The sequence below is a fragment of the Staurois parvus genome, unplaced genomic scaffold (assembly GCF_062004578.1).
Source record: "Staurois parvus isolate SC_StPar_1 unplaced genomic scaffold, SC_StPar_1.0 ptg000516l, whole genome shotgun sequence".
Taxonomy (NCBI): domain Eukaryota; kingdom Metazoa; phylum Chordata; class Amphibia; order Anura; family Ranidae; genus Staurois; species Staurois parvus.
Window position 1 is genome coordinate 309,799 of NW_028318312.1, and position 10,202 is coordinate 320,000.

The following is a 10,202-nucleotide window of genomic DNA, read 5'->3' on the forward strand; positions in this document are numbered from 1 at the left end:
ACTGCTGGTCATAACGTTAAATACAGTCATTGCCAAAAGGTCAGAGGTCATGGGTCTTACAGTAGAACAATGACCCAAAGCACACATCAAAAAGCACCCAGAAGTGGTTTAAGACAAAGCACTGGGGAGTACTGAACTGGCCAGCAATGAGTCCAGATCTCAATCCCATAGAGCCCCTGTGGAGAGATCTCACAACAGCACTTTGGAAAAGGAATCCAATCTGAGAGACCTGGGACAGTTGGAGAAAGAAGAATGATCCAAAATTCCAGAGGAGAGGTGTAAGAATTTAATTGATGGTTACAGGAAGCTATTGATTTCAGTTACTTTTTTCAAGGGGTATGCTACCAAATATTAAATTGAGGGTGCAAATAATTTTGTCCAGTCCATTTTTGGAGTTTTGGGTGAAATGTGTCAGATTTGGCTTTTTGTTTAACCGCTTTTTTGTGTAATACCAATACAAACAAAAGCAATTACCATGAGAATGCCTAATAATTTGTAATTGCAACAATTTTCTGGGCGAAGTTGTGCATTATCTGACGGGTGCCAATATTTTTGTCCATAACTGTATGCTCCTACATTATTTTAAATCGTTGCCAACTATTTATACAATATGGTTGTTTTGCCTAAAGTGAACCTGTCACCTGTGTTAAGAATTTAAACTAATACGATAGATAAAAATCTGGCACCAAAGTTTTTGCATGTACTGTATATTATTACAGATACTTATTACAGATACTTAGTGTAAATCCTCTAGTTTTGGTATTTGTGATGTTGGATGACCTTTCCAAATTCTGTAGGCTTCATGTGTTCAGCCTTCATGTTCTTCATACAACAATTCAGTAAAGGAGCCATTGTTGTCTAATACCAGTGCCTATATTGGCCACACTGTTGATAAATATTTTCTGTAGTTAAAAAACAAACAAACCTGAAGATAGAAGCTTAATTAAAAATTTGCAATTTTGCAAATGAGATGTCAAAGTGGGGTGTCTGATGGATAAAACAATGTGTCCCAAATGTATACACTTGTACTCTACATTTATATTTTGAATATACTGCATGTATTCCTGTAAAATATATGCAAATGTATGTAGAATGACATCTTAAATAGGTTTTTTTGTCAAGTTCAAGGGTCAACTAATTTTGTAACAGGTCTGTAGCCCTGTGAAGTCAACATCGTAGCACAAGAACAGTCTTGATTCTGTTTTATAATTAAGGATGACATGCAGTATGTGGGAAGACAGGAGGACAATCTAAATGAAGTAGGAGGGATGTTTTGACCAGCTCAATAATCCCAGTCTTCACTCTTAAGTTCCTTGTGGCTTTGATTCACAAATGCAATCACTGGTCAAATCCCCCAAGTACATGGACCATGAAATTGTTCTTCAGGGTGGGAACCTACAGATAGTTGCAAACTAGAGTCATTCAATATTTCTAAGGTTAATAAATGACCCCTGAATATGAGTTCACAAAATACTTTTTACGTTACCACCTCTGCCTTTTATGTGCTGTCCCTTTGCATGCATGTTTCAGACATATTAAAGCCCAAACAGATTGCTACTTTTTTGTATAAAGGACCAATACACCAACATTTAAACTGGCTTTAAAGAACCAGATCAGAGTTTTTTTTCAGCAAGTGGACATTCTCTAAATTTGATTGATTAAATGATTTGTCAGTGTTGTCATAGCATAGTGAAAGAACCCCCACCACGTCCTGGCGCAAATCTGGTCAGTGGATGATCATCATGCAATGCAATAGAGACTTCTTTATTGATGACCAAAGGTTTGTTTAAATTAAAGTGAATAAAATCATATTCCTCTCTAATGGCTCGCCTTAAAGTAGTTATACTTGTCAATGAAACTTTCAAAATATGATTTTAGAAAATGTTTAGGTACATTTTTGCAAGCTTCAGCCATGGTCCTTCTTCCCAATTTTTCTAATTGCCCCTTCATAACCAACCCTTCCTGTGTATTGATTCTATTTTCTAATTTTTTGTTGGGAGAGAGTTGATGTTATTACACTTAAGGTGTCACAAAAATCTTCCACGTTTGGAAAATGTATTTGTATATTCTGTCAATAATTATGTGTGTATTTCCTTTCATTGAATGTCAATAAAGAGAACATAAGTGAAAAAAAAAAAATTACTCAATGGATCATTTTACTAATACAGTGCATACGAGGGATTGGAAACATCCATCCCTCCAGGACTGATGACAGAGTAGATTTGCTGAACATTGTCTCTGGAGGAGCAGTGTTGTCACCTTTAGGCTTCTCATTTGATTTGAAATATAAACTTTTCCCCCTATCCTAGTCTCCATTAGATAGAAGGGAGTTGTGTTGTAATTCACAGACGATCAATAGGAAAACTGATAATTTTGTTTAGCGTTTTGAAGCACAGGAAGTTACAAGGATACTGGATTTCTGTAAGGAAGACATAAATTGCCCTGAAGAAGTCCCAGGAATAGAGGAAAGACATAGGGTGGGGTTAGTGTACCACAGCATGTTGTTTTTGAGCTTTTATTACCCTGAGATGCTTGTAAGTGTATTGTTTGTAACTAAATTGGTGTTCTTAGCAGTATTATTCTACGGTCCTTTCTATTTTCTTCTGAATCTTACTGTGGAGAATTTTCAGTGGAGGACCCAGTGGCTGCAGAGGTTTTTACCATACCTTGATGTGGTTCACATTTGGTGTATCCTGCGCTATTGATCTCTTATAATCTAGAGATCATGGTTATCTAGTATGTTTGAGGTGGTTTGGGACTTAAACACGTGGAACTGTGTTTTATTTTAACAAGATCCTACACTGACCCCCCAGTGGAGCCCTGAACATTCCTTTGGGGTGGACTTTTATTTACTACAGTATTGAGTTATATTGTACGTGGTTTCATCTTTTCACTTTATTTATTGATGTTGATATTTACAGTGTAACATTTTATTGTCTGATTTCATTTGTGAGTTTTATGGGGAATTAGAGGTTTTGCTTTCTTTTTGTTTAATAAAGAATGTACTTAGTCTGAAAAAAATAATGCAGCCCCCAATATCTAAGGACTGGTAAGATGCAAAATATTACATATTTTGTACGGATATCTAAACCCAAATATTACATGTTCGGGTTTAGGTTTCCTTTAAAATTGTGCATCCACTGTGCATTATTTGAAACCCACACAGAATATTGCAGGAGCTGGCCGTTCCTCAATTATGGCTGTGTCATATATTAATTACCAAACGGCTGGGTTAATAAATGATCTTTCTCCACTCACAACAAAATGAACGTCGGGCAGACATGAAAATGTGCTTTGAAGCATCTGTCAATAATTTGCTTAGTGAGAAGGGATGTAAAAGAGAAAACACATCTCACCTCTGTGGCCTTTCATATTTTCTATAAAACATCAAGGATGCACAGAACTGAGGGTCATTGGTCTGGAAAAGGTTGAAGCAGGACCTGGGGGGAGGCATCACAAACCATGTTTTCTATGTCTGGAGACGTGGTAGTTTTACCATCTAAGGTCTTTGGCTCCCAGTGGCATTAAAGTCCAAATGACGTTTCACACTTTTTATCTCTTTATAGTCCTGTACCTCCCCAAGATTTGCAATTGATATTTGTTTGAAAATGCCATTAAAAAACAGTTTCCAGTTATTGCAGAGAGCACAGAGCAGCACTGCATTTCTGGCAGGATCAAAACGTAATTTTTTTGCAAGTTAACAGACATAACAAAACACTTTTGGTGTGGTGTATTTAATAGACCAAAAGGGAGCAAATAAGAGAAGTTATTACACTTTAAGGCAATGTGAAGTGTTAGGCTACTTCATAGTAGCATACCTCTGTTGTTCCTATGCCTCGAAAACCTGGGTTTTATGATATATTCCCACATCATGTAATTGCCTTTATTAGATGTTCAAACAACATTCCCAGACTATCCCTTTACCACTATAAAGCTATATAAATATATATTTTAATAAATGCTTTTATTGCAGCTATTATTAAGCGAAACACTGATCCTTACTTATTTTAATGGGAAGCAAGTCTATTTCTGCTCAGGTCTGATGAATCATGCTCGGAGTAAAGAGTAAACACACAGCATCAGTGGGAGACTTCCCGAGTCCATTTCCATTGCTGACTGATATTCATCCAAGTCTTCATGACACTGTGAACTCTACAATTATCCTTAATCCAGGAGAATAGAACCAATGCATACCACAGGCTTCATTTCCTGGGCCAGGCTCGTGACTTTAAATTTGTAGGGTATGTTACTTAAGGAAAATATATGTATTCCGTATTTAAAATGCTATTAAAATATAATTTACAATTTTTTATGCTATTTTCAATTTTAACAAGGTTTACATGTCATAATTTACTGATCATATTTCTTATAATTCCCATAGATTGTAGGCACATATGGACAGGTCTTGTCACCAAAACATTTTAAGCATTACCTCCACTGCCTTTTCTGTTTCTTGCATGCTTGACATACACGTAACAATGACTGATCAATCAGTCACACTTTTTTTTTGTTTAGAAAGATGTTTCAGTTGCTAAATAATTAGGTCGACAAAACAAAAGTGAGGATTGATTTGACCAAATTATGTTGGGGTCTATATAGACGGGCTTTGAGCTTGTGTAGATGGCGTCAGTTTGAGATAATTCAGACTTAGTTGACAGGTGCATTGGACCTGCAGTTGACTTCCTTCCAACCTGCATTAGATCTGCTTCAAACAAGTTCTTGCCAGGGAATGAAAAAAACGTTTCAGGTGAACAAAAGCCGTTAAGAGTTTCCCCCTTGACTAATCAGTTGTTTTGATGAAAGAAAATAATTTATTGATCAAAATTACTATTATTATCTATCGGATACAATTCTTTAATTTTAAAACTCCTTTTAACAGATATTCATATTGCATGGTGAACATTACCTTATCCATAGCCAAAGGAAGCAATGGTGCAATAAAAATAAATATTAATAACAATAATATTGATTCCTAAGAGCTAGCTGTATGTCAGGCGCTAAAGATGGTACTCACTGATTAGAATAAACCACTTGGACAAAATATCATTGGAGTTTTTTTTAAATAACTAGAAAAAAATAGTATTTTTTATATTTTTCTCAAATTTACAATGAAGCACAATCATGGAGAAAAACTGTACTCTACCCAGTTATGACAAATCAGGACTTTAGAGAGTCGAAATAGTTCAATTAAATTCTAATGAGGCATGGTAACTCTATGCAATTTAAACACTAACACCATCTTTTACATATTTAAGGACATATTTATGGCCACTTTGCCTGTTTGCGTTTAACTCAGTGATGTCCTTTGCTGAATATCCTGCTATGAAATCTACTGTAGTAATCCTGCCCCACCTAGTGTATTGATGGAAGCAAATGTTGTCCTGACTGGCTTTCAGTGGTCCTCCTAACACTTGATGTAACTTACTATAAAGGTTGACAGTCACTGAGTTTCCTATTGGTTAATGCAACTTCCTGTCCCAGCTGGCTGTCAGTAGTCCTCCTACTGATGGATGTAACTTCCTCTCCAGGTTGACTGTCAGTGGACTAAAGAGTGGTGCAACTTCCTGTCCAGGTTGGCTGTCAGTGGTTCTCCTACTGATGGACACAACTTCCAGTCCTAGGTGGCTGTCAGTGGTTCCCCCTAAGGATGGATGTTACTTCCTATCCTGACTGCCTGTCAGTGGTTCTCCTACTGATGGATGCAACCTCCTGTCCTGGCTTGTGATAGTGGCTCTCTTACTCCTAAACTTCCTGTCTTGGCTGGCAATCAGTGGTTCTCGTAATGACTGATGTAACTTCCTGTTCAAGTTTACTGTCAATGGTTTTCTAAAGATTGATGCAACTTCCCTTCCAGGTTGGCTGTCAATGGTTCTGCCACTGATGGCTGTAACTTCCTATGCCTGGGTGCCACCCTGTTTGGGTAAACTCCCAACAACTCTTACAACTCCTTGTCTTGGCTGGCTGTTAGTTGTCTTCCTACTGATAGATACAACTTTTGCTCCCAGTCGGTTGTCAGTGGTACTCCAAATAATAGATGCAACTTCCTGTCTCAATGCAGTAAGTTGCTGGCAAGGTGGCAGAACCACTGAAAGATTGTTTTTTTTTACACTTGGATATGCAATAAAACACTCCATAGAGCTGAGTGTTAGTTGCATTTTACAAACAAGGTAAGACTTCAACCAAAATATTTTTTAGTTTTGGACAGAGTAGGGAGGGGTTAGAACCTCTGTCAGCTTTTTATGATAAGTATTGCAGAGATTTTACCTCACTTCCTGTGGCAAAAGTAAGAAAATCTGACAAATTGGCATCCAAAGCATTATAATACATTTTTATAAGAGTGGGCAAGGGTGAGGATCTCTATTCCTCTGGTGAGCGAAAACCTGACCTGAGGTTATATCCCATGACCACTTAAATGAAAACCAAAAAGGATTTGGCCCTATTATAGAGAAGGGTTACATGCAATTTTCCCAGCACAGCTTATCCTTGCCATTTTAATGAAAATGAATAAAAGTTTTAATAAAGAAATCACCCATACATACAACCACTTACTCTCTAAAGTAAGGACATGCCAGGCAGACCATGACATGGAAGTGGAAGTAGATAAGTTAATGGCATTGCATGTTGGGATTTATTTTAAAAGGAAAGCCTGTTCTGAGAATAAATAATCCTTACCATTGCTGATCTTGTCCCGAAAATACTAGCTGCATGCACCCCAAGTTCCAATAATACACATTTTTTTTTACGTGTTATAGATGTTGCATCAAGGCAGCACATTCATTTTAAGGCACAGGAGCAAATTGAAAAATGGACATGCATTTTTTTCTGACACAGCACACCACACTGTAATGCATTACCATGTGTTGTGGTGCGCTGTGTCAAGTGCAACTGAGCTGACTTGTCTTAGTGTGTTGGGGTGCCATTCAAAATGATGTAACCTGCGCTGCAGTAATGGGGGCACTGATATGTGCATTACCACAACACACCTGAGCACAAAGGTGTTTTTCACCCCTTAAACCCCAGCTCCTGGTAACCTCATTTTATAAAGGCACTATATCAGTTGGCGCAAAAGACTTCCATGACCACACGCATTGTTCTTCCTAATTTTGACTTGGTCTCCTCCACACCAAAAATAAACCCTAACAATGAACTTCTCTTATTTGTTCTTTCAGTCTTTGCCTATGTTATGAAGAAGCGGAGAATGGTTCTGTAATCCTGTCCTAGGTGACAACGCTGCTCCTCCACAGATTCATTACACTGAGTGTTGTGCCCCCAGTACAGGTGGCAGGATCATCAGTTACAAAAAATCAAATATAAAAAATCTTGAAAAAATAAACTAAATGGAATCACCACATCTATGGACTGGTAAGCTACAATAGATGATGGGCCCACTTACATTTTTGTAGCTCATTAATTCGTGTTAAGTTGATCTCCAGCTTTTAATGATGTTTAAATAGTTTGTGAAAGTCAATTCATTTTGGACCAGCTTGTTCCAAACAAACTGATGCAGTGACTGGAATCTCTGTATAAAAACTGTATGTAGCCTTAGATCCATACAGTACAGCACTGTGTTCCAACAGTAGGATGGGAACTTCCGTCCCACTCCAGAAACAAAATTGAGTCAGGCCGAGTCCTGCTCAGTCATTAGCAGGAAGCTTTGTATATTAGCAATGAATACAAAACTGCCTCTGATTGGCTGAGGTGGAGATTGTGATGTCATCCACCCGCTTCACTGCCTCAGCCAAGCAGGAGAAGCTTTGTATTCAGATTTTGTTCTGGGAATGAGACAGGACGTTCCTATTCCTCTGCCGGAAAACAGCACCGCATATAGCTGAGGCTACATACAGTTTATACACTGCTCCCAGTCACTGCAACGTTTAGTGAAGATAATAGTTTGTTTTGGACCACCTTAGTCCATTAGTCCAAATTTTACTAAAAATTGGTGATCAGCTTTAAGGCAGACCTTTGAAATGAATAGCTTGCCAACACTCTCAATTAAAAAAACATTTCTAGGTACCTTTTTCATAGCATGCTCTCAGACAATTGTCTGCCTTGTTAAAAAAAAATAAAAAAAAATTAATATACATAGTGCACCAGAGTTCAATCTCACTGAACAGATTTAGAAGCAAAAAAAATAGGTGCTCTATTAAAACATTTCTAATGAATGGTGTGCAAGACAAACATAACATCCAAATTTCATAGGTTTTCATACAAAAAGAATTTAATAAATATTACTTTTCAAAATTTATTGCCTTGAACATCGGAAACTCATAAAATTTATATAACACAAATAACAAGACAGGGAATTTTTAGGTTCAGTGGCAACTGATGGGTGAAGATGGAGATTTGGAATAATAGAAGCTGCACTGGGATCAGTACTGTAATACCATTCCTATTAATGCAGATGCCTTTGAATGGAATGCTGTAGGGTTTCCCTACTACACACACACTTCTTATCTCATAAACCACCTCTGAGGCAGAACCATGCAAATCCACACATAGCATAAGACTACACAAGTGATTTTAATCTCACAATAGCAGAAAAAAAAAAATATGATAAATTGCAACATTTACATCTAAACCTTTGAGGGGTCATTCATACGTAGCCTGTCTGTTGCAGGTCTTTAACATGCGTTGCAGTAAAGCAGCCTATTCATTTTGGATAGATTGCCAATGCACTGCAAGGAGGGAAAAAAGAACCATGACCCTTTTTTCATTGCAGTATGTTGGCTGCTACTGTACAGTACACTGGGGTGCCATTTACAATAAATGGCACTGCAGACACAACATACATAGAGCCATGAACTTGACGCACTTTACCCAATGCAAAGGTCTGAATAGGCCCTCATGCTTAAGCTACATGGAAAGTTTTTAATGACTCAGATATGCTACGAAGGTCACCATAGACCATTGATGGATCAAGGGTGGAACAGGCTACTTACACTGCAAACTACACAGTATTGTGTGTGATTTTTTACTCTTAAGTACCTTACACGAAAAGGTAGCCATTTGTTTGACCATTTATGGATCAATTGTTGGCCAAATAGTGGTTTGACAAATTTAGTAGTGCAAACATTTTTCAGGTTACTTGGGCCTTAAAGTAAACCAGTCATGAGAGAAATACTTAAAGCCACAGATTATGCCATTTTCTTTCCTGCAACCACAGGTTGCAGGAAAGGGGAGAAAAAATTTAAAATCGTTCGATTCTGTGTTGATGGGTGAATATCCCTCCCATGGAACTACTGTGTTTTCCTGGTGGGGGGGGCATAGGGATCCATCCCTGCCAGTAGAACAGTTGATACTGCTAGCAACTATAGCCGCTGGCAATAATCACGTGCTAGAAAGCCAACATGCTGGTTGTTATCAAGTTGATCAGTGGATTGACTTGGGTATAATCAGCCTGCCCAAATATGGATCGAATCTCAGCCAGTCCTTGCTGAACCACCAGAGATTCAAACCATCTATGGCTGGCCTGAGGCTACTGCTGCCAATCCCCTAAAAAATAAAATAAAAAATTAACAGTTGATTGGCTGTTATCCTAACCCTCAGTGTTCAGCAATTCAATGACCAGACACAGATGAGGCAAGGTAGACATTCTTCTCTTCATACTTGTTCCAGGCCATTGACTCAAAGCACTGAAGCAAGCAGGCCAGCATGAAAGCCAGGTATCTAGTAATTTCAAAAGAAGCAACCAGCAATGGCTTTTACAATTTCTTATGACAAGTTTCTTTAACTGAGAACAGATATGAAAGAAATTGGTAACACTTCCACTCTTCTTGGCATCTCTTCCACAGACCTGAATAGAAGAATTTTTTTTTCTCATCATTCACATGATCCGTGGATGATACTTTTTTTTCCCCTCTTTTTCTCATCAGGTATACCTCTGAGATAAATCATGTAAGGCTAATCTCTCAGCAATCACCTAAAGCCTGTAGCAGGACAGAGTAATGATTACTTTTCTTCAAGGAATTTTTTTTTTTAAATTTCAGATTAGAAATCTCTTGTGTAGCCCCAAGCTTACCAATTTTCATGGTGCAAAAATGATAAAATGTATCTTTTTCCTCAGTGGTTTGTAATTGCCTTCCAGTCACATACTGGTTGAGACAGCCATATACAATTAAGGACAATTTGCACACATTCCTTGGCTGGCGGCTTGGTGGTAAATCTCTCTAAAGTGCAGACACATAGACATTTGCTGCAGTGAC